The sequence below is a fragment of the Ciconia boyciana genome, chromosome 1 (assembly GCF_034638445.1).
Source record: "Ciconia boyciana chromosome 1, ASM3463844v1, whole genome shotgun sequence".
Taxonomy (NCBI): domain Eukaryota; kingdom Metazoa; phylum Chordata; class Aves; order Ciconiiformes; family Ciconiidae; genus Ciconia; species Ciconia boyciana.
Genome location: NC_132934.1, coordinates 184,313,532 through 184,338,884, shown reverse-complemented (window position 1 = coordinate 184,338,884; position 25,353 = coordinate 184,313,532).

Genomic DNA, 25,353 nt, shown 5'->3' with positions numbered 1-25,353 from the left:
TGGGGTTCGGGCCAACCAACCTGCTTGGTAAGTTCCTGTCAATGGTCCACTGCTAAGGAACCCTATGTATATATTCTTGTTGGTCCAAAGCAGATAAGTTTAGAGTTTTTGATTGACACAGCAGCCCAAAATAGTGTTCTAAACAAGCGGCAAGCCGACGAGCTCGGAATCAAACCATCGAGAAAAGCCATCAATATAATAGAGGTAACGGGTGCAGCAGAGAGGTGCCCTTTAGCCCAAACCCAGTTTTGGCTGCCTGGGGAGAAGCAGATGATGGTTGTGGAAGTTGCTCTGAGCCCTTATAAAGGAAACATATTGGGGTTTGATATTTTAGCGGGTAAGCGGTGGCGCCTGCCCAATGGCGGCCTGTGGAGTTTTGGAAGCCATGGGGTGGGAGCTACTTGCATTAGGACCTTGCAGTCTGCTCCTGCTCTGCCACCATCCAAAGTAACCTGCGTTTCCCAATATCCCTTGCCAGGCACAGCGAAATGGTGTATCACGGAAGTCATCAATGATCTTGAAAAAAGGCAAATAATCAGTGGCACCCATTCTCCCTATAACTTCCCAGTCTGGCCGGTTTGCAAGCCCAACGGGTGGTGGTGACTAACTATTGATTATCGGAAATTAAATAGTAATACCCCACCACTAACAGCTGCCATCCCAAACATAACCTCGGTGGTGACTGCAACACAAGCAGCAGCCCATCCGTGGATGGCTGTCTTAGATGTCAAAGACGTGTTCTTCCTGATTCCCCTAAGGGAGGAGGACAAATCCCAATTTGCCTTTACCTGGGAGGGAATCCAGTATGCCTTCAACTGACTTCTGCAAGGATACACTCTCCCACTATCGTTCATAATGCCTTGTCTGCACTCCTTGACACTATGAAAGTGCCATCGGGCATTCACATATACCAATACATAGATGACATCCTGGTGGGTGAATGCAATAAGGGACAGACTGGACAGGTAGCCAAGGTTATTTGGAACTTATTGATGGAAAACAGGTTAGATATTCCACCTTCCAAATGCCAGGGTCCTGGACAGGAAGTCAAATTCTTAGGGGCTTGGTGGATAGCAGGAGCTATCACGGTACCTGATGATGTACTATTGCCCATTGAGGGGGGGCAGCAGACCCCGAATAGCAAAATGGAATTGCAACATCTATTGGGCACACTGGGGTACTGGAGGAAACACATACCAAGATTTTCAGTAATTGCCCGCCCTCTATATGACTTGCTTCAAAAGAACAGGAAATGGGATTGGACCCCACGACATACGGAGGCCCTTAACGTCCTAGAGGATGAACTTAAAACCTACCAGAAAGTAGGCCCGCTACACCCACAAGACCCGCTGAGGTTTGCGGAGCATGCCTCCTATTGTGGCATATTCCAAAAGGGACTGTAAGGACTGGCCAGACCTCTATTGTTTTCTTCCACCTCATTCAAGGACAACGAACAGTGATACTGAGAGTGGGAGAAGGGGCTTCTCTCACTCACCAGAGCAGTTAAGGAGACGGAGAGATTGTGTACATCACAGGACATTATTGTGCGAGGCTCTTTCCCTCTGTTAAACTCAATCCTTAAGGGGTTGCCCCCTCCTGAGGGAGTGGCACAGAAGGCCACAATATGAAAATGGTATACCTATTTGGAGGGAGTCAGTCAATTGTCACCCTTAAAAGAAGGCCCTGCCAAAGTTTCCAGTTTTCAACAACCCGTAAACCCTGACCCAGCCCTGCTGAGCTTGCCTTATAAGCCCTCTCCAATTAAAGAGGTGTTCAAGCTAACCCAAGATTCAGACATACAGGGAGTGTAGTTCACCGACACGTCAGCTCATCAAGTGGGGCCGAAGTGGCAGTATAAGGCAGCAGCAGCGGAAATCACCACTGAAACAACGACAGAGGGGGAAGGTAGTGCTCAGGTAGGGGAGCTGCGTGCTCTCTTATTAGCTGCAGAAGGGGGTGCCTCCACAACTTACACCAACTCTTTTGCAACTTTCAAGGGTGCCACCGAGTGGATATGCCAATGGGAATCCAATTGGTGGGAAGTGGGTCACACTAGAGTCTGGAGGGCTGAAAATTGGCAGAGATTATTGGAAATAGGCAGGTCACATCCCTTGAGAGTAGGTTGGGTGAAAGGGTATGTGAAAGGTGGAACTCCAGCCACTAAGTGGAACCAACAGACTGACCAGTTAGCTCAAATCAGAGTGGTTGATGGTGTACAGGAACAGTGGGAATAGCTAGCTGAGTGGCTACACATCAAATGAGGCCACTCTGGGAAGGTGAATCTGTATTATGAGGGCCAGTCTGGGGGGTGGCCAGTGTCTATGGCAACATGTGAAGCAGTTCTCATGGCCTGCCCACAATGCTGAATAAGGCTTAAAGCCAACCGACTGAACCATGCCCCAGCCCAGCACATCAGACAGGGCAAAGCCCTTTGGAGCACTTGGCAGGTTGACTATGTCGGGCTGTTGAAATCGTCCCATGGAAAGAAGTTCATCCTGGTAGGAGTGGAAGTGGTTTCGGAGCTGTCAGTGGCTACAGCTGTTGGCACTGCCACCAGGGATCAAATGATGCAAGTGCTGCATGAACGGTTCAGTGTTTTACCCACCCCCGAGTGCATTCAAAGTGATAATGGGTTGCATTTTATGACCACTGTGGTGCAAGACTGGGCTTGAGGGGAAGGCATCAAATGGGTGTTCCATACACCATATTATCCCAAGGCCAATGGTGTGGTTGAGCAGACCAATGGTTTGATTAAAAGACATGCTGATGTCTAATGCCAAACTGGGACATGCGATTACCACAAGCAGTCTTTCTTGTTAACAACCACTGGGGAAGTTATAGAAACCCCGAAATTTGAGTGTTCTGTCCTGCAGGACCATTAACGGGCGATGATCCTATACTGGACTATTAAAGGGACCAGTTCCCACTGTGGACATACGTGGCCCAACCTGTAATGGTAAAACTACCTCAAATCAGCACTGTACCCATGACACTGGCAAAACCCAGAGGCTTATATGCCTGGGAAGCTCTGGATGGGAGCGGAAAATTCCCCCGTATTAGTGCTCGGTCGATAATCCCTGACTTCCAACCCTGAAAGCCCGGTCCCAGGGGATTGAGGCCTTTTTTTTGATAGTCTTTTACAGGATAATAGAGGCATAGACTATTCTATTGCTCCTACTAGTGACAACAGCAACTAATGTGGATGTCTTGAACCTGGATGGCAACATAGTGGCAAAGATGATGGTAGGATTTGTGCAGATGATGAACCTAACATCGGTAACAGTCTTTTTACCCACCTCCAGGTCAGTGGAGGACTCCTTACCCATTTTCATACAGCATATCAACATATGACTAGCCCTTGAATTAACATGGGGTCAGTATGATAATTATAGCTGGAAGTTCCAGGAAAGCATAGGGGACATAGGCTATACCCATATCATTTATAGCTGGCCACCGGGCACAATAAATGCTAGTTCGGTATGGGATGCTAAATGCAATTGTATTCTCCAACCGACCCATGAAGCCACAGGGTGGAGCATCAACAGCACCACACCCTGTCCCAAAGTTCCATGGGGAACCACTCTCTATGGGACATTATCAGTCACTAGTGTATACCAAGCCACTGAATGCTTCTTGGTGTATCAAACATCCTGACAGAGACAGTAACGAATGCCCTAGCGTGTGCAGTAACAATTCATTCGATTGCCCACTCAATTGCACATGGGCCAGGTACACCTATGCACCTAGCTGGTACAGGGGACAAGATGAGGCACACCCGACAGGGTAATCTCCACTCTGGGACTGCCAAAACAGAAACTGGGTGTAAGGATATAGATAAGGTGCCCCTGTTGTGGCTATATCCACTGGCCCAAGAAGCCTTGGTACAAGGCTGCTTATGCAGCAATACCAGCTATTCACGTCCCTCTGTCCTAGATTGCCATAAAAGAGACTATTGTCGCCCCCTCACCATCACTCCAGGTTTGTGCCAAACATCTCTTGTCTCTGCACCTCTTAATTTAGTGTGGGTGTGCTCTGATGGCCACCTATATTCCCGGCTATACCCAACTATCACAAAACTTGCCTGCATGTTAGCCGTGCTTTCCCGCTGTTCTATCTACCGGGAAGGGCCCATGCCACAGCAATGGTGGGATCGTGTGCTGAGGGATGTACGGAAGGGGTGGAAAAATGCTCCAACGAGGACTGGGTAGTGGTTAGAGTCAATCTTTGGAATGGGAATCGCTCCAGTGCAAAACAGACACTCTATTCTAGAGCTGAGCCTACAGCTAGAGGTGCTAATAAACTCTATGCATGACAGCATACACTTCTTAAAGCATCAATTACAAGACAACAGCAAGTTGACCATTCAAAACCGAGCCGTGTTAGACTTAATCCTCTTGAAGGAGAAAGGCGTATGCAGGAGGCTGAATCTATCGTAGACGACTGTTGCATCCACATCCCAAACGTTTCAGTGCCGCTACAAGTACGGATGAATAAGATGAAGAAGATAGCTAAAGACACAAGAGAAATTGCTACTGCACTAGGGGCTAATTGGTTGGGGAAATTTTTTAACGCATTTGGGTTTTCCTTGTTGGAGTGGCTAACTAGCCTCCTTCAATCTTTGATAATGATCATAATTGTGATTGTTGTAATTTGTATTGTTAGAAGCTGCATTAAGAGCACCATAATGGAATCCATGTCCACTGTGAAGTACTCCCTTAAAACCCCGCCTTGAAACTAACGATACCCTGAATCCCACTTGTGACACTGACATGCCCCTAAAACCAACCCATGCAATTGTAACCAGATGTAACCAAAATTATTAGTTTGTTCTTCTGTAACTAAGCAACATAGAGATAGGAGCAGGTTAGACAATGTTTTAATATTGTGTTTGTACACCTATGGTTATGGATATGCTACTATGCCCAAAGACAATTGGACGAGGAGTAGTACGGACATGCTGCTATGTTCCCAGTACAGCCCCAGCCCATCTTGACAAAGAGTCGAGGGTGGTTAGAATAATTGGTTTGTGTTAAGGGTGCCAAATCATTGTTAGGGACCATGCACCATGAAGAAGGGGAGCAAGTTACATAAGCAAGGTGGGATTGCGCATGTCCAGAAGAAGGGGTCAACTAAAGGACACACCTGTACGACCACCAAGGACCACCAGAGACCCCCACAGAAGCCCCTCGGAGCTCAAGGATGCATGCGTAATGACCACGCAAATATGATAATTAGTTCCAGGAAATAGAATGAATATGCATTATCATTCCGGGAAATTTGATGCATATGTATGTAACTGGACAATATAAGTTTCGGCTGATGTAACCTGCGGTGTGCACGCTAGGTGGAACGATCCCCCGTGCGTCCGGCGCTGTAATAAAGAATGCCTGCTTCTTAATACTACATTGGTGTTAAGGAGTTTGATTCCCAATTTCGGTGACACAATGGACATTCCTCCCTCCGAATCCTGTCTTTATGTTAGATGTCCTGATAGAACCCCAGAATGGTGCTCGTATGTTTGCCTGTTGCTATTGTTAATTGTTGCTGTAATATTGGATATTGTCACATGGTTGATAGTTTATTGTGGAGTGACCAGTTTATCGCTAATGATACTTAGCAACAATTGAAAGAATGATGATCCACAGTGGGTGTTAAACTCACCAACACTGTGCAACCTTTTAACTTTGGAGGCAAGAGGTGACTGTACCACCACTCCAGAGAAACCAGTCACATCATGACTGTGGTCATGGGGTGGATTGTGTGACAGGTACGCTTCACCACCCGCCCCCACCCCTGGTTAAGGATCAGGTCTTTTGGCATGGCAATCACCGGCTTTTTGCACCTCATTTTCAGGCCCTTTCTGCTCTGCCATGCCCCCAGGCACGCACACACCTCAGCCGGGGAGCAGGAGAGGCGAGACCCCTCGGTCACCAGGCAGAGTCCACAGCTAATGAGGTGCCTTGGCTCGGAGAAGCTTCTAGATCATGACCAATTATGACCACATAAATGGGGCACTGCCCGAGACCCCCTTTGAGTGTGGTCTTCTCAGAGCAGCAGGTTTGTGTTCGGGACCTCTCCCCTCAGGTTGGGATGCCGCTTGAGGAAACTTCCCGGGATTGACTCCCTTCACCTCCTTTGGTGAGTGATTTCTTCTGGATAGATCCTTGAGTGAGCCCTCACACACACACACCCCACCACCCCCTGGGTGAGCGATTCTATCTTCTGGGTACCCACGAGGGAGAGAGAGTTTCCCCCTTTGTGAGTGAGTGTGTGTGTGCACTTCGGATCATCATTCTTGTGTGTATTGACATGTAGTAACAATACCCTGAATGACACCTCGAACCTGTTATATGTTAAAGGTTATCGGAGTGTTGATTAGTTTTGGTTTACCCCTGTTTCTTATTGGTTTCTGTTGTGTGGTTTTGGCTGTTTTGTGAAATAAAGTTGTTTGAGCTGGTCCCTCGTTTGAGTTAGTTTTAGTGTACCTCCATGACAGTAACAAGTGATAGGACAAGAGGAAATGGCCTCAAGTTGTGCCAGGGGAGGTTTAGATTGTTTATTAGGAAAAATTTGGTCACCGAAAGGGTTGTCAAGCATTGTCTGCCCAGGGAAGTGCTGGAGTCACCATCCCTGGAGGTATTTAAAAGACGTGTAGATGTGGTGCTTAGGGACATGGTTTAGTGGTGGACTTGGCAGTGCTAGGTTAACAGTTGGACTTGATGATCTTAAAGGTCCTTTTCAACCTAAATGTTTCTATGATTCTGTGATGTCATGATCAGTATATAAACTGGGGGGAGTTAGCCGGGGGGCAGCGATCTCTGCTCGGGGACTGGCTGGGCGTTGGTCAGCGGGTGGTGAGCTGTTGCATCACTTGTTTGTCCTGGGTTTTGTTTCTCTCTCTCTTTTTGTCGTTTTTCTTTTCGTCATTATTATTATTATTATTATTATTATTATTATTATTATTATATTTCAATCATTAAACTGTTCTTATCTCAACCCACGAGTTTTCTTACTTTTACCCTTTTAATTCTCTCTCCCATCCCCCAGGGGGGGAGGGTGAGCAAGCAGCTCTGTAGTGTTTGGTTGCCAGTTGGGGTTAAACCACGACACTGACATATCTGAAAAAAAAACCCATAAGAAAAGTAGAGACAGAGTTAAGTGATTACACTAAATAGAAAACTGAAAATGACTGCACAAATGAATACCACCAAAAGGTTATGGAGGCAAGTTAGGCTGCAGATATACTTCTACAGCCATAATTCCTTGTGGAAGAACTGAAACATATACTACACCACTGTGGCACAAGGTATTCAAAGAGAAGTTTCTCTTTTACATGCTTTGTTTGTCCATGGTGTTCTTTTTCAGCAAACGTCTCGAAGAGCTGTAGCAGGATTTCAGAGCGAAGTTCATGTAGCGAAGCAAGTAATTAAAACTACAAGCATGGTGATGATATATAGCCAAAGCAATATATTTAGTGACTTGAGGAAAAAAAAACACAGGAAGACTATGAACCCAGAATGAGCAAACTTTCTATAATGTGAACCGAATGGGTCAAATGGTCCCTCATTAGCTCCCTTCTAGATCCTATCTGAAGACACTCTGTTGCATCTGAAGCATTTCATTGGATTTAAAGTCTGTCTTCAGCAAATTAATATGAAAACTACCTTTCAGTGGCAGAAACTCTTGGACAGAGACATATTGGTCTCTGTCTTCTCCAGGTCAGCTCCTTGATCAGCCTTCAAGCCATACTAACCGTGTTTACAGAAATTAATTTCACTGTATACCCCTTGAGGATCAGCTGACAAACGTGCCAGCAGATAAAATGCATGAAGAAATATCTTCAAAATCAGCTTTCTGTGCTCCTTTTGGTTTTAAAGATTGTAAGTTTATGCCATGGTGTGCAGTTCAGATCTGTTTTAAGCAGGTCATATTCCAATTGAATTTCCTGGAGGTGCAAAACTTGATTTTTAAATGGGTGGATACCAGGATAAGGGTAAATACCTCTACATAGATTATCTCAAGTTTTTGCTTCATCTGTAATGAATTATTTGTCATGAAATGCTTCAGTGCTTTCTAGATATTTCTTTTTTAAAAAGTCTAATCAGATGATTATATAAAAAATCGGTGTATGTCAGATATATTTTTAGGGGTTTTGTTTGGGACATTTATGTGAAGCAAGACTATAAAAACATCAGTATTAAACTTTCAGTGTGATACATTTTTAAGGAAAAGGCCAATGCTTTTTTCAGTTTTGTTCATGTAGAAAAATAATTGTCACTTTTACCCTCCGAATTCACTTCTTGCTTGTAGTTCATAACCTTCTCCTGTGGACCTGTCTGAACTGTATTTCGTCTAGGAATATAATTGAGGGGGAGCAAGATCCTTTAGTCTATGCTTCATCTCACTGAGAGTCAGGTGTGAAGTGGAGCCAGAAGCTTTTGCTGTGAAGATGATTCTCTTGGGACAGTTTGAGTGAGATTTCCCAAACTGATCAAGACCAGAGAAAGAAAATTGTGCTAAAACAGAAGGGATGGCTTATTTGACACTGCTAGTTTGAAACCAGATGATAGTCTGCCAGTTTTTGAGAGCATTTCTACTCCCTGTATCTCAAGATACCTTCCTCCAGTCCATGCTCAGTTATACTTTATTATTTATTTCATCAAAAGGTGTAAAGTTTACTGTCATAATGAAAGTTTTTTATAAAAGCATTTCATCAGATCATTATATGACCAGGTGTACCATTCAAAGGAAATGAATCACAATCCTGTCCCTAACCAATGACTAACATACCCTTACATCTGTTCTGATTTTTAAAAAAATTTTTATTATTTCCAGCCATTTTTCCTGTTTTTCCTACTATAAAAAGGCCAAGAGAATATTTTTTCTTTTTTTCTCTGTTTTTCTTTTTTTTTTCCTATGGCAATCATTTTGAACAGGAGATGTTAGATAGAAATTAGCTCAATCTCTCTGAACTGTGTATGTCTGTATATATCTGTGTATGTCTGCGTGTTTGTGAATGTTTGTGCATGTCTGTGTTTGTGTACCAGGCTTGCAAAGATACAGAAATGATCATTCCCCTTCCTATTTTAAATGAAATGAGAATTATTGTTAGAGACCAAGGAATCTGTCACATTGATGTCACACAGCAGGCAGACAATAGTTTCTTTCTATATGACCCCAGTGTGATCACACCTGCAAGTATAAGTTCAGTTCTGGGAACCTCAATATCACACATATATTAACAAATCAGAAGGAGTTCAGGAAAATGCAACAAAAATGATTAAGCGTTCAAAAGGAATGAAATGTAAAGAAATAATCACAACATGGCCAAGCAGTGGCTAATATGATAATGGAGTACAACATCTGAAGGAAATAAATCTCAACAGGAGTTTTTTAAAATTGTGTCAGCTAAGGAAGCTAGAAGAAAGAACAGGAGATTCCGAAAGGAGAAGCTAAGGTTAAATCAAAAAATATGGCATAACAGGTAGATTTATTATAATTTTGAAAAAATTGTAAGAAAAATACAACCAAAAAATGTTAGGATGGAAGGGACCCGGTAGGTCATCTTACCCAAGATCCTGATTAAAGCAGGGCTAACTTTGAATTTAGACTGCTCCATTAGATTTGTTAGATTTGAGAATATCTAACGGGGATGCATATTTCATAGATTCCAGTGTTCCAGTTCATGACTACGATCCCCATGAATAATTTTTTTTTTATATATCTAATCAGAATTTTCTTTGCAGTAACTTGTGTGTGTCTGTTGTACCTCAATCTTTCACTGAGCATATCTGAGGAGAATCTGACTGTCTTCTCTGCAGTCAGCATGGTTACTCTGCTTTCTCATGTTCAGTTTTCTGCTCATTGGGACTCCTTTGCACAGCAGGTTTCTAGCCTGTCCTGTTGCATGGGTTGACTCCATTCCAGGTGCAGGACTTGCAGAACTTTACATTTGTTTTTACTGAATTTCACTGGGTTTCTCCAGCTTGACAAAATGGCACTCCTACCCTCCAGTGTATCTTCCTCTTCTCTCAGATTCATGTCATCAGTGAATTTGGTGAGCGTGCATTCCATCCCATCTTCCTTGTTGTGCATCAGCTCTAGTACCAGCTTCTGCAGAATGCTACTGATACCTGGACACCAATGGGACTTTGAAGTGACGTCTGTTAGTATCCTTTGGTAGTCTGGCAATCTAGCCAGATTTCTATTTACCTCATAGTCTGCCTATCTATGACTCTCCAATTTAGCTACATGGACACTGTGAAATAGTGTGTAAAAATCATTGCTAAAGTCAACTTAAAGGACAACTACCATCCTCCTCTTGTCCACTGAGTCAATCATCTCATCACAGAAGCTAATTGGCATGGTTACACATTAACTATGGTCACACACAACATATTGACAGTTCCCAATGACTTTTTTGTCTTTCATCTGTCTGGAAATGACTTCCAGCAGGATTTGTTCTGTCGTCTCAGACGCAGAGTTGAGACAGACTTGCCTGACAGTTTTCCTCCTTCTTGAAAATGGGCATCATATCTGTGTTTCTCTTGTCATCAGGGATGTCTTCTAGTCTCTGCAAATTTTCAAAGCTGATAAAAGCAGCCTAAGAATGGCATCAGCCATTTCTGATGCATCCTATTTGGTCCCATGGACTTGCATACATAGTTTGCTCTAGTGGTCACTAAGACATCTCCCATCTAATTGGTATTCTGGTACCCTTGGTAGTACTTCTTTACCCTATACTCTGCTACTAGGGACAGAGACTTGGGTAGTCTGACAGCAAACCTTGCTGCGTAGAGAAGGTGCTGAGTACGTCAGGCTTTTCAGTATCATATATAGCTAGATGTCTGTCTCATTCAGCAGGAAGCCCACATTTGGCTTTATCTCCCTTTTATTTCTGTACTTACCTGTAGAATTGCTTCCTGTTCCTCTTCACATCTATTGTCATTTTCAATGCCAGCTGAACTTTGATTTCCTTAATTATCTTCCTAGAGACCTAAACACTGTTTCTGTATTACGTCTGAGTGGAGTGTCCCCAGCTCCACTCTGTATACTTGCTTTTTGTGCTTGAGCTCATCCAGGATTTCTCCATTGACTCAGCTGGCCTTCTGCCACACCTTCTTGTTCATATTGGGATTGACCTTCTTGTGTTTTAAGGAGTTTTTTCATGAAGAAAACTGGATCTCATCAGTCCCTTTACTGTTCAGGTAAGCCTCCCATGGAATCCTGCCTATCAGTCCCCTGAAAAAGCTGAATTTCATTCTTATCTTCACTGCTGAAGCCCACATTCGCTATTCTGCCACACAGAAACTGTATGGATGAATAGAATTAATCTCATTGACAATAAAAGAGACCAGAGCAGATGCATCCTTAGTCCTTGGAACTGTTCCACTTGTTCTTTTTTCATAAAAACTTTGTATCTATCAATCTGAATGGTTCTATCAGGAAATAAAATTTATAGTTATGAAATGATAATAAAATGTAGTGACCTTGAATCTTTTCTTTGGATATTGATTCACAAATTAAATAGATGTAATAGAGTAATAGATGGCACTTTTACTCAGTAATATTAATTCAAATACCAATCATAATTTAAACTATAAGTAAAAAAAAAGTACAAGAGTCATTATCAACATTCATTAGATAGTATTAACTATTTTAGTAGTATTACAAAATATTAACTATGGTATTACAACATTTTGAATAATGTATTCACATTTAGATATCTACATAATAGAATCTCAGAAAAACAGGACTACGAAGGCATTGAGAGGTCATCTAGTCCTTTTCCCTGCCCTAAGGCAGAATCAGCTCTCTCTATGATTTTGCATAGCCATTTTTCCACTTCTCTTAAAGACTTCTATGACAGAGACTCCCCCAGCAATCTGTGCCTGTAATTCACTCTTACCTTTACATGTTTCCCTAGTGTCTACTCTGAATTTTCTGTGTTGCTTTTGAAGCTCATTATTTCTTGTCTGATACATCATGATTATGGAGGACAGTTTATTTCCTTCTCTGTGGACAGGGATATCCGATCTGGTTTACATCCACCCCAATGTCTTTTAATAACTACACTTCCCCATTTTCTTAAGAAAATGCCATATGAAGGAGCGACAGATATGTTACAAAAGTCAAACTATATGAGACACAATTCTCTATTTGTCATTTTGTAGAAAGGTTAGATTGTTTAGGTTGTTTTGACCCTACTTGCTCTTCACAGAGCTCAATTCTGTGTGCTTTGTGCTTCATTCTTATCTCCTATGTACTTGCAAATAAGTTGTTTTATTATTTGCTGCTGAATTTTGCAGAAAGTTGAAGTTAGGGTAACTTATCTATAGTTCTCTGCTATAGTTACCTGACTTTCCCCGTGCCCCCTTTTTTTTTTTTTAGATAGGCATTAAACTTCCTATTATCCATAATTCATCAGAATGATTATTGCAACCAGCTTTACTTATACTGAGTTAACAGAAGTTATCCAGTTAATTTATTATTAACTGTACATACACCATTAATTTCATATTACCCCTGCATGTCAAACTAATTATTTACTGATCATATTTTTTGTCATATTACTAAATCATCCATCAAAAGTGAGAGAATCTTTCTGGTGATTATTTTAGTTACAAATGAGTATGTGCTGCTTTATCAATAAATTATAGTCACGAACAAATTCTGATTGTGCTGCTATGAGCCATATAGAAAATGAGATGTAGTAGAAAATACCCTCAGCTGTATTAAACAAAATCAAAACAAACCCAAACCCAAAAATCCAAACAGGCATACTATTACAAGAAATAATCTAACCAATAGAAAACCGCTGGTACATCATAATTTTACACAGCACTGTTCTTTTGTGGACTAAGACCCAGTGTTTAGTGTGTGCCACATTAATCCTGAAAAACTGGTTAATCATAAAAAATGGATATTGTGCCATGACTGTGCTCAGGTGAGGTGTTACTTTCAATTCCCAGGAGAAAGTTTTTGACATCTCATGAGCCAACATCGGTCACAACTGTTGGATTCATCCCATTCCATTTCAGGAACTTATCTGAGGAGTCTAGGTTAGGACCATAGGTTTTCTAGGAGATGATCCAGAAAAGCCCATCTCTTCCCATTGGCTACAGGGTGACTGTTATTTTCTGATGCAGTAAACAGCTAAAATTAGATGGGATGAATCTAGTCCTTAAAGACATGCTTGCGTGTAATGTTTTAAGGGAATGGATAGATTTTATGTAATGTATATATTCACTGTGAGAAACAAATGTGGGAAGATGCAATTTTGAAAAAAACCTAGAGCTAGGAGGAAAGAGAAAAGTTAAACTTGAGACTACAGATAGTATAGACAGCATATGGCCAGTCTGGTTTGGCTGTAACTACAATAGTGCAACTGATTTGGCTGTGGGCACTAAGTATTACAAAACTGAAAGAAAGGGAAGATTTTGGGAAAGAAATTAGATGTCAAAAGAACAACAAAATTCAATGAAGAAATAACTTCATTAGCTGGTAATAATAAAATATTTTGTCATCTTTTAATGTATTACACCCACTGGAAAGACACATTATAGTCAGTGTATTACAAATTCACTTCAGTTTCTGAGATACATGACAATTCAATGCTTAACTTGAGGTGAATTTTTGGCAAATGCCACAATCTTTCATGCCATTGTTAACAGAATTTGAAGACATGATCATCATCTCTAAAAGAGTTAATTTTTTGCTTATACTGAAAGACTAATTTTAGATCTCCAATGAGAATCTGTCACCTGAAACTTTGTTGGCATACACAAACTCCAATTACATTATGCATGAAAAAAAGGTTTGGTTTAGTTCTTATGTCACCCAGTTGTGCATAGTCATATATAACATTCATAAAGAAAGAGATCAACATTTTGTGTTCTCATATTCATCATAAGTCTGTTTGTATGTATAAAAACAGGGTTGTGTATGAACCTTTTTAATTTTTTAAAAGAATTGTGATTTACGCACAGGAAGTAAATAAACTGAGTAATGGAATGAATGCTGTCTAGACATGCACATTTCAGACAGTCCTTCCATAAAAAGGTCAGAGGATCTTGGAGTGGATAATATCCCATTTACATCCCACCCCCCCCCCAATATGCAAGAACCTGCAGCTTCCCTGGAGGTCAGTTTGGCAACTTTCGGATGCACTAAATTCATTTACACTCTAATAACCAGTGAAGAAATGAAATAGTACTGAACAATAGCAGCACTCTGTGGTGTTTACAAATACATTTAAAGGAGGTCATTCCTCCTGTGAACCCATTGCACATGCCAATTTTTTGCACTCTTCATTATAATAGAAAAAGTATGGGTAACAATGAAATGCAAACCTTATTTGGAAAACACATAACTTACAAGCATCAAAAGACAACTGGGGTCATCTCTAAAGCAGATTTTATAGTTGCCAATGAGTATTTTGCTGCTTTCATTAAATGGACTTTAAAAGGATTTTAATTGCATTTCTTATTTTGGCTAACAACCTGATTCTGAGAATATTATGTCTACAGCTGTTCAGCTTTAAAGAGCATTATTTAGGCCTGGGAAAAAATGCCTACAAATGCTATTGAGGTCTAGACTAAGTGATCTTTCTGAAACTATGTAAGAGACTTCTTTCAAACACTTGATTGCTAAAATTTGCTCACTTCTGTTTACAATTACCTTGTTTCCTCCATGATACTAGGTGCGTATGACTACTTTCTCCTCTGAGTTTGCAAATCATATGCTATAGAAGAGACAAAATATGGGAAAAAAGCCTAAGTCAGGTGGAAAATGCAGGTCAGTGTGAATGCAATTTGGGCTTATTATGCACATGCTTCTGACAGTACTGAATGATTTACACATTGTCCAAGCCTAGGAAAAGGTAATACCCTGTTTTGAGTAATGAAATCCAATATTAACTAAATCTATTGGAAACAGCTGATCCCATGGTCACTAATGTATGCATGCAAACTTTCAGATTGCTCCAGTTTTAGGCACAGGCCTAAGTTTCACTTCTCTGAAAACAGGTAAAGCAAATAGGGGAAATCTAACTCTATATAGATAGTGGGTTTATATATTATTTTCCTTTGCTAATGAAAACTAGATAAATATCTTGATGGAATACTATGGGTCAATGGTATCACTGATTCATTTGGAAGTTCCCAGGAGTGTGTTTTAAGTTGATTTAATGAAAGAGAGGAGGAAGAACTGTTTGCTATATAAGCATATGAAAAGATGAGAACAGCTGTACTCTGTTCAGTTTTCATTTGGCTTTATTATGCTGATTCTTGATACTTTGTGTTATCATACATACAATGTGTAAAGCAAGGGTCAAACCAAAGTCAGTGGTAATACCATATTGACGAGGGATATGGTGCATACAGAAAATCATTTCCAATGTTTGTCTACAATGAGATGCCATGCTAAAACTTTCTGATGTTCTCCTTTTCCTCTGAGTTTTATTTTGGTCATTGTGGTTGTAAAGGAAGAATAAAAAGTTGAAACAGTTCGTATGAATCTTTATTTGTTGAGAATGCAAAGAGTATAGGACATAATGCAGGGATTCTAAAGAGAATGAAAAATTGCCTTAAAATGTTTTGTATCATTCTGTTTTGGTTTTGGATTTTTAACTGCCTCATTGTTATCTACTACTTGAGAAAAACACTTCAGAATTTTTTAAGGACTCCTTATAATTTTGACACTGTATCTTTGAAAGCATGAGAACCTGAACAAAAATTATGTTTTGTCTGCAAGATTCTAAAAAAAAAAAATCTATATTTTAAAAATGAAGGCCTAAGAACCTATTTTAATCACTGTCAAATGATACATAAATATTGATAAAATACTACCGATTTAGAATTTTTGCTGTATTGTTTGGTAGATTAATGTTTCTTCACAAAGAGTTGAGTTTTGACCCATTGCTATCATTGACCTAATTCACTCAGGAAAATGATGAAGATTTGAGTTAATCCTTAACAGCACATAGAAAAGGAATCTATTCCTTTTCATAAGTTAAATTAGTTTCTTGATTTTTTTCTTGAGAAAATTGTGTAAGTAACTGGCATTTAAAACACATTTTACCCTAAAATTCTCTGTTTAACATTTTCCTTTTTCTGAGGACTTGACTCAAGAGTTGCCATAAGAAACTTGTTAACTGATAATAAGGAATAATTTTCTTAAGATTATAACAATAAAAACAAGATTAAATAGTCTTAAACTTAGTTTATGATAAATCAGTTTATTAGGCACATTCAAGTGCATTGGTGAAGATGAATCTATAACAAAACCCTGTCCAAACTATGAATATTGACTTCTAACAGGGTCTAGAAAATATAATTCAGCACCTTTTTTATGCTGATCTTGTTTCTTTCTGAGTTCTTCAGCATACGTAGTCTGGACCGACTTGGAGAAGTGGCTCTCTGCCATCCACCTGTTGCCAGTTTTCTATCATCTCTGGCTTTTCTGACAATATTTAAGGTATGCTTTATCCATAGGAAGAGCCTTGCTCTGTATGTATAGCAGTTAATTTCCTCTCACTGGAATGATAAAAAGCAAAAATAGAACTCTTTGTGCTCAGTTCTTTTCTGAGAGAAAATCAATAAGAAATCAAAGACACCTGTATAAGCCATCACAGCATAGACTTGAAGTAATTTGGTATTTTACAAGTCATATGATAATAAATATTTTTTTTAATCAATAGAAAAGCTAAAACATTGTATTTAGATATCGAAGTTGAATGTTTTTAGAGTAAAGTTATACAGAATATGGCTCATCATACATAGGTTGAAAACGAAACAAAAGCAAAAAATGTAAGAGCTGGTTTGACAGCTGAGGCTTGAGAAAATGCATAACAAACCGCTGCACTTGGCTTTTCATGTTAATACTGGGGCATTTTACGTTGAACTCTTTTTTAAGTATTCCAGGCAAGTCAGAAGAAAGTATTGATCAGCTTTAACTGATGACATGCCCATAAAGTCATCAACAAACATTGGTGTCTAATTCTGAAGTACATGCAGATGTCTAAGATAATGGATTATAGTGCAGTGGCATTGATAGATAAGATTTTTTAATGTGTTTATTTAGATGTTAGATGCTTTCAGAGAGATTAATAAACTAATTTCTTCCTATCTCATTTTGGTGCAAGTTTAAATGCTTAGACAGCATTAATAAAATATTGTCCCCAACTTATCTGGGGAACTTTGGGACATAAAGGTTTTACCAAGCTTGGTAAATGATTTTTCTTGGAGCTCTGTATGTGGCTACTCATAAACTTCACATAGCTTTGCTCCTGGAACTCTGAAATAGCCTAACTCTGCACAATTATTTTCCCTCTCAGTACATACAGAAACATTGTGATTTGTGATAATACTAAGCAAAAAAGCAAAACAACAGCATGTGAACATCTCCCTCTAAACAGTATTTTCCCACAATTTGGATATGCATTTTCTCACCTATAGTTTAGTCTCAAAATCACATTGTCTCTAATCAAATTTTAAGCCAGCTACAATGACATTTTTACCCCTGCTGCTTACTATGGTTTGTCAGGAAGGTTAAGGAACTGTCATTACAGGAAAATGAAGTTCTCTTATTTGTTAGTATTGTATGTTGGAAATAGCAATGCTAATGCTCAGCCCAGCATATTTCCAACAAAGTTTCAGTGGCTCACAGCTCTTATTTGTACTTCTGTAAGGATTATGGGAAAATTATAAAAAAGTATTTTTGAGTCTCCTGACAAGCGGACTAGTAGAAAACAAAAGTAGCAAACCCACTATCTTTACCAAGGGCCTCCTTAGGAATACATCATAAAAGTAATTTTGTCTGACTGACTTAGCAGGGAATTCGCACCAAATCTCCATGCTCGACAACATCTATGATGGTCCCTTTGGACTCATGTTCATTCTTCTGGAAGGATATAGTATGTTGCACAGGCCAATCACAGAGCCACTGTTTCTTGTCCATGTCAGTGATGATCTGAGTGGCAGTTGATGACATATTGTGCATCCATAGGGACAGAAGAATGCTCACACAGGGGTTGCTGATAACCTTTCCTATGAGTGCCTCTATAAATAAGAAGCAAATATAAAAGGATTATATTGATTAGACTAATGACAGAGCTGATGATGAGTTGTAATCTCCTTTAAGAGGTCATTCAGAGGCATAGTCTGCTGCTTAGTTAAAATTATTCAGCAATCTAGAATTAGCAGGAGCCTTTTCTCTTTTTCTCTCTCTTTTTTTTTTTTTCCCCCTTTTTCTTTTTTTTTCATTACAGCATATGCACAAACCTGTGTGATGGAGCTGATGACTGATGATGATGATAGTAATGATAATGGCTGCTTGATTTTTTTTCTTATGCTGCTATTCACTAGTCCTATGTGCTGAAGGCATACAGTATGCACTAAGACTTCATTAGGAATTTCTGAGATGAATGATTCCTTTTTTTCACCTGAAAATACCTTTCATCTGCATTTCTGATCCCAACTCCATTCTGTAGACAACTAAATAAAAAAGGAAATTTTATGGCTGGTGTTATTTTTTAAATGAAACTTTAAAATAATGGACATGTGAGAAACAAAGAAAGGCTCTCCTGTATGTTGCACCTCCCTCTATTAATCTACATACCATTATTGATGAATCAAAGGAATTCTAACAAGAGAGTAATTGTGTTCTGCATATTACAGCCAGATCTACAAGATGGTTTTCATAATGGGACAATATAAAATGAAGCAGTCTCCCAGAAAATAAACAAAAAATTACACATTAAATATTTCTTCAATCACTGACTCTGTGTGCTGCACAACACCGAGTATCTGAATTCTGAACTCTCAGGGTTAGGATCAGAGATGTAGCTCTTGTCTCTCTTAAACCCTATTTATGAACACAGGAGGCCGCAAGGGTATTGATTTTTAAAACATCCATCAGATTCAATAATCAACCAGGACTGGTCAGTTGGTCATTGGTCACTGGTACACAGATTCTCTACTTACACATATGACAGCATGGTATTCATTTTCCATTTCAATTATTAACCATAGACAATAAAGGTTAGAAAATATAAGAGTGCTGGGTATGTACTGAGTAATCATGTATCACAGTTAAAACATAATACGTTGAGTTGACCTTGAAATGAAGATAATCAGAGGAGGGATAGGGTCATTCTCTTTTCACACAAAAAGAGAAATTATGAACTTCAGGTCATTCCTACTTTCTTGGCCACTGGCTGTTATCCTGGAGGTGTTGTGATTGAGAGATTTTATCAACAATACTTTGTGATTACTACTGAGCAATCCAGAGAACCACATTAACATTGGCCTCAGAGGAATTTTTCCACATGTCATCCCAGCCAGAAGCTAAAGGGCTATAAGAGAAGTTATGGAGGAAAGCTAATTAGAAAAGGGAAAGGAGGATGGAATTGAGTATAAAGATAAAAAAAATTCTGTTATTTTCAAAGTGGTAATGCTATATGTCCTTGTGTGTATTTCTAGCTCCTTTCCTCTGATGTCCTATGACATTCTTACATTTTGAGTTACATTACATATTCAATCAGACAGCAAGCTTGAAGGAATATTATGCCATCATTTTTTTTTCATGAATGAAATCCTGTAGCATATATAACATAATGTTTTCATGAAGGTCATTACTATATGTTAAAAAATTTGACACATATAGTATATGCATTTATTAAGGATGCCCAGGTGTCATAAAACAGAATTGAAAAGATTTGTAACTAGAATCTGTCATATTTAGATATGAGGTAAAGAAAATTAAGGGTGTTATCTGAAAGTTTGTGTGTTCATGGAAGATCTTTCACATATCTGCTTTTCCTGATAACTAGACTATGACAAAAAAGCATTGTTATTTCTTTGCACTATAGATTTCAGCAGCTTTCCAGTACGTTCTGGTAGATTCCTTTACCGTGGAGGACTAGCTGGAAGTCTACAATCCTTTCAACATAGCTCATGTTTTCCGATATGCATACAAACTTTGATTCTCTTGGATGCAATTACCTTAAACATCTGCAGTTCAGGAAACCACAGATGACCCAGTCATCCAAGTCTTTCTTTATATTCGAGGACAAAAATGGCACTCTTAGGACACAATTCATTTGACTTGTTCTACATGTTTATGTTAAGATGAGATGATTTCTTTCCTACGAATGAGTGCTTATTTCCATTCATTAGTTAACTGGGTCAGACTGTTTAGAGGAAGACATTGATGACTTCAGTGCTGAAGATGTCTATATTTGATCGAGTGTATCCAGTCCTTGAAGACTAGATAATTTCAACATATTATTTTCTCGGGGGAAAGAGGTGAGCTGAAAACTGTATGAACTTTCCTGCCCTTTTTAGGTAAGTAGACCTTCACAAGTTCACATTCTCCACCTTTGCTCATGCTTTTAAAGTATTTTCTTTCCTCTGTACGCTGCTCAAATTGGAAGTAATTTCTAAAGCTCTCTGTAGTTCGGAACCTGTCACTTATGAAAAGGGCTTAGTACAGCTGTTAAGACACTGCTGTGATACACTGAACATCATCTTTGTAGGCTGAGCAAAATGGGCTCTGTGTGGATCCCCACTGCCTTTAGAATTTGCTCCTCTGATAGCTGTTGGAGAAACCTACCTGCCTTCAGGGTGAGACAATTATTTAATTTACTTTTTTATGAATAGTGTTTCTTGGTTTGCTAGACTTTGTTCGAATAACTACTACTGAGTTTTCTAATGATGCCTCTAAGTTAAGTTTCTAGCAGGAACACTTGTCTTATTTATTCTTGCTAGTGAGAGTGGCACATGCAGTTTATACATTTTAAATTTTTTAAACAAAAGTGTTTAGCTGCTGAGGAAATTGTACTATAAAAGTGAATAAAATAATGTTTTCAAAATTCCTAAAATTCTCTTATTCATGTGCTGTCTGCTGTGATAAAACTCAAGGTGGTAGGTGCTTAATGAAATGACTGACAGGCAATATAATGCAAGTTGCTAGTAGCAGCGCTATTTCTGTAGCACACACTTCAGTTCAGCCTAAGCCCCATGTCTGTGAAGAACGATTATTAAAGAAGGATAAATATGAGATATTTAAAATGCCAGTTCACTGTGATTGAACAGACATACAGCTGTACATTTTTTATTTTTAATTCTTTTCTTTTCCCAAAAGTTCTTTTTCAGTTTCTGCATATTATATATTCTGTTGCCCTTAAGCTTGAGTACCCAGTGCTAAGACATTATTCATTTCCTTAAAGTTTAAATTGTGATAATGTTTGCCTTTCTTTCTCAGCTGGCTGTAGAGTTGCATTTAAATGACATATTTTGTGATATATACTTTTAACATTATAAATAAATCCTTCTTCTGCTGTAACTATATATGTATGTAAAATTTTTAAAAGACAAAAGCCGTTCAGAACATGAAAACACCTCTCTTGTTTATTGATTTCTTTTTTTCCCAAGTGAAGATAAAATTATAAAATTTACACCATAATTCTTTCCTTTCAAACTTAAGTAAAACTCAAAGATTTTGTAAGAGTTATACCAGTGGTCTGGGAAGTGACATGTTTCTTAAGATAAAACAAAGTTCTGTGTAGGTGTCTGTGTGTATATAGACACAGGGTGAAAACACTTTTCCCTAGGCGCTGGTAGGCCAGTTGGATCTAAACTATCCAGCACTGAAAATACATAGCAGAGGAACTTTCTTTTTTCTGTTTTTCATCTCTGTTATCATTTTAAAAAGCAGTTTTATTTTCTCTAATAAGGATTGTTCTCCCACAAAAACCCTATGAAAACCTTCACAGGTTTGTGAAAAACCTGTATTGAAATGCAAATATTATTCCTGCAAATGAGCCCCAACCACATTATTCTGGTAGAAGATCACATCTGAACTAAAGGAATTGGTCTCATACAAATACCAGATGACTCTTAGGTGAAGCTGGAGGTGTATGAGGGATCTTTTGTACAAAGTACTGACATCTCAGTGCTGAGAAGAGAATAAGTCTGATAATTTTTTTTTTTTTCCCTCCTGTGCCACTGGTCTATTTTCTCATGGTTGACCTTCCTATGAACTAATGAGAAGAGCTAAGTGAAAGAGGAAAGTTATATCTTCTGAACAAAAATGGTAGCTGAATCCATATGCCTTTGGACAATTTCCTTTGAACAGTTCACATTTGCATTCCCCATCAAAAAAAGTGCAGTAGGGTAACTTTCCTCTATGTAATCTCATAAAAAGTACACTGAGATCACACTGGATAGGGGAATTATAAAATTGCATTGTACCCTTTTGTTGGTGGATCTGTATATAATTTTCAAAAGCAGGCAATTTAATAACCTATCTGTAATCTATATGTGTATATTTAGACATAGAAAATTGAGCTTTATTTTTTCTCTTAAGAAAAAAATGTTTCTAAACCTAACTTTTCTAGTCATGTGAAATTTTGAAATCCATTAAAACAGCCAATTTATGAAATAATCCATTCTATTTAGTGTCCATAACCTTTTTCAGAATGCATATGATGAATTTCTCAGAGTGTGGCAAACACTCAGATGAATTTGTAAAGCCCAGAGCAAGTGATACCATCATGTAGCTCATACCAATCAAATATTATTTAAAGTATAATAAGTCAGAACAAAATTACATGTCAGGTATTCAAAGGTTATGAGCAATAGAATTGCAGTACAAAGTCATTGGCAGAAGGAGAAAATCACTACCGCAATCACACTGCAATTATCCAGTTCTAGACTTCTTTATATGAAAAGTGGAACTGTAACAGTTTAATGAAACAGTGATAATAATTGTAAGCTAGTATTTTTGACTTCTTCAGATTTGACTTTGCTAGGATGTTGTTGAGAGGCCAAAGGAACAAAATTAACAAGTGACTAAAAGCCACCTTTATGTTACTGTATCAGAAAACGTCTGTCACAATGTCTAAATCCATATCATTTAGTCAGAATAAAATCAGCAGTGTGCAAAGTATAGTAAAAATAACTCCATTATTTTCTTTCTTCATAACATTTTGAGTGTTATTAATAGTGCTTAAACATAGGCAACTGACATGGGAATTTCCAATCAGAATCAGAATACTTTAGTAAGTTTTCTGCTCTGAATCACCCTCTGGAAGAGTTTCTCCCTCCTCCCCGCCTCCCCTTTTCCCCTCTCTCTTTCTCTTTGTCCTTTGTTTTTCTCGCATTCTTTCTCTGTCTCTCTCCCACTCTGTCCCTGGGTAATACAGAGCACCAAGGAGACTTTCAAATTACTCTTACAGTAGGATATTGTTAATATTCCCCTTTTCACGCAAATTTAGAAAATATATGTTTAGATTATTAGCATTAACTAAAGTAGAGTAAGATACTGCACAAGGCACAAATGTATTCTTCATGCAAATAAAAGAGGTAAGTACCTCTGATTACCAAGACATAATCAGGGAAGATTTGGCTCGCTCTCCAGCAGAAACTACCTTCTTGATGAATTATGAGTCTGTTTGGTTATGTGGAGAGTTGGACCAAAACCAAACAAAACGCTGATGGTTCATTTTTATCCTAAATCCCTGAAGTTTAAGATAGGGCAAAATTCTTTAAGATATTCTAATTTGTACCTTTCTCTCAAGCGTGTAAACTAATATCCATGAAGAAGAATTTGTAAATGAGTTCATCAGAAGTCTAGAGACCTATTATGTGGGAAATCACAAAATGATTTTTAAAGTCATAAAAGCCCTTAAATGTACTGTAAATTTATTGTAAATACTGTCTGGTTGATCTTGCAGTCTTTTGGCAGGCAAAATTCTCCTTGATGCCAATGGGAGTTTTGCCATTATCAGAATTTCAAAAATGAGATCTCCTATAAACACCCTAGTAGTCCAAAACATTAGATTTTATTGTCTCCATGAGAACTATATTCCTTATAAACTTAATAATAATGAATAAATTTGTTCCTGACTTGAGGCTCTGAGAAAAGTAATACAGCTATAAGACTGTATCTAAGCCTTACTTAGGTTTATAAGTAAGCAACTGGGTGCACTCTTTGTGCCTTGCTGATTCACTGTCTGCCACATTCCCGCTTAGCTGTCTGCCAGTATATGGGTGCATTTGGTTCTGTGGGAGCTGTGGCCCTATGTGTAATGAATTGGGAATGTGAAAAATAATGAACTTACCTTAGATAATTTGACTTGTTAGTACAGCGACTGTTTTTCTTTGTATTAGGATAACTCAACTTCTATGAAGTTTCTAGCCAGCCCTGTGTGATGCACAAAATACTGTCACAAGGATTTTTGCTTCATGTAAAAACTTGCCATGTGCCAAGTAACATCTTCAAACCCATGAGCAATAGGAAAACAACCATGCTTGCAAATGTATCTTACTGTGTCACTCCCTGGCCCCTGCCGCTCAGTGAAAATGATTTGTTTCCACTCTTACTTAAATTTCTGTGTATAAAAGGAATGTGTCTGTCCTATTTAGCTGTTGACTGCAACTGTATTTGTTGAGTTAAAAAGAAAAACTATAGTAGAAGTTAAATATTAAGGACTAAACCCAAAGAAAGACTTTAAATGCACAAGAACCTACAGACTTCATAGTCCTGGTTGGAATTTTCTTATTTAGTCAGCTTAGATGTATTAAAAATGATTTTATTATTCAGTGTTAGGACAGATATGCTTGTTAAGCATGCTGAATTAACAGACATCAAACTGGGTAAAGAGCTTGTCAATGTACTGTGTAATGGCAAACATTTGAAGTACTTACAGTAACCAACCCTATTGCACAGCAATCTCCCTGTGCCTCATTTCCTAGTCACTTCAAATACCATCACACAGAATACTTCTCCACAAAACCTCATTTCCCAGTGCTGTGTAGCTGGTGTGAAATGAGCCACTTACCCTCAAAAATAACTGTTGAAGGTTGTCAGAAGGCAGTTTGATCAGCTACCAGTGCTCTATATGCAGTAATAAAGTGGCAATGCTGTCATTGCAACCCAGCCTTTACAGGATGCAGAGGCGTAGCTTTTTGAACTGTGTTCTGGTCAGTCCTATAACTCATTGAGGATGACTGGACCAGATCAGTTCTTAAAGTAAATTCCAAAAGCAAAGCAAGTGTACTAGCAACTGTTCTGGTGTTTCAAAAGGTCTTTCCTCCTAGACCAGCTCCAAACAAATATTCCATTGTGGTTCTGATGTAGCAAGTTTTTTTCCTCTGGGTAATATGCAGGGAGGAAAAAAAATCCAAATACTAAAAGCTGTAACTACTTGTTGTAGAATATTAAGGTTATCTATCATAACGCATGTCTGAATGTCTCAGCACCCTGGCCAAATGCTATTGTTTGATGATTACATGTTACCAATAATAGTATAATTGTACTACATGGAATCAATTTCTACTTGTATTTACA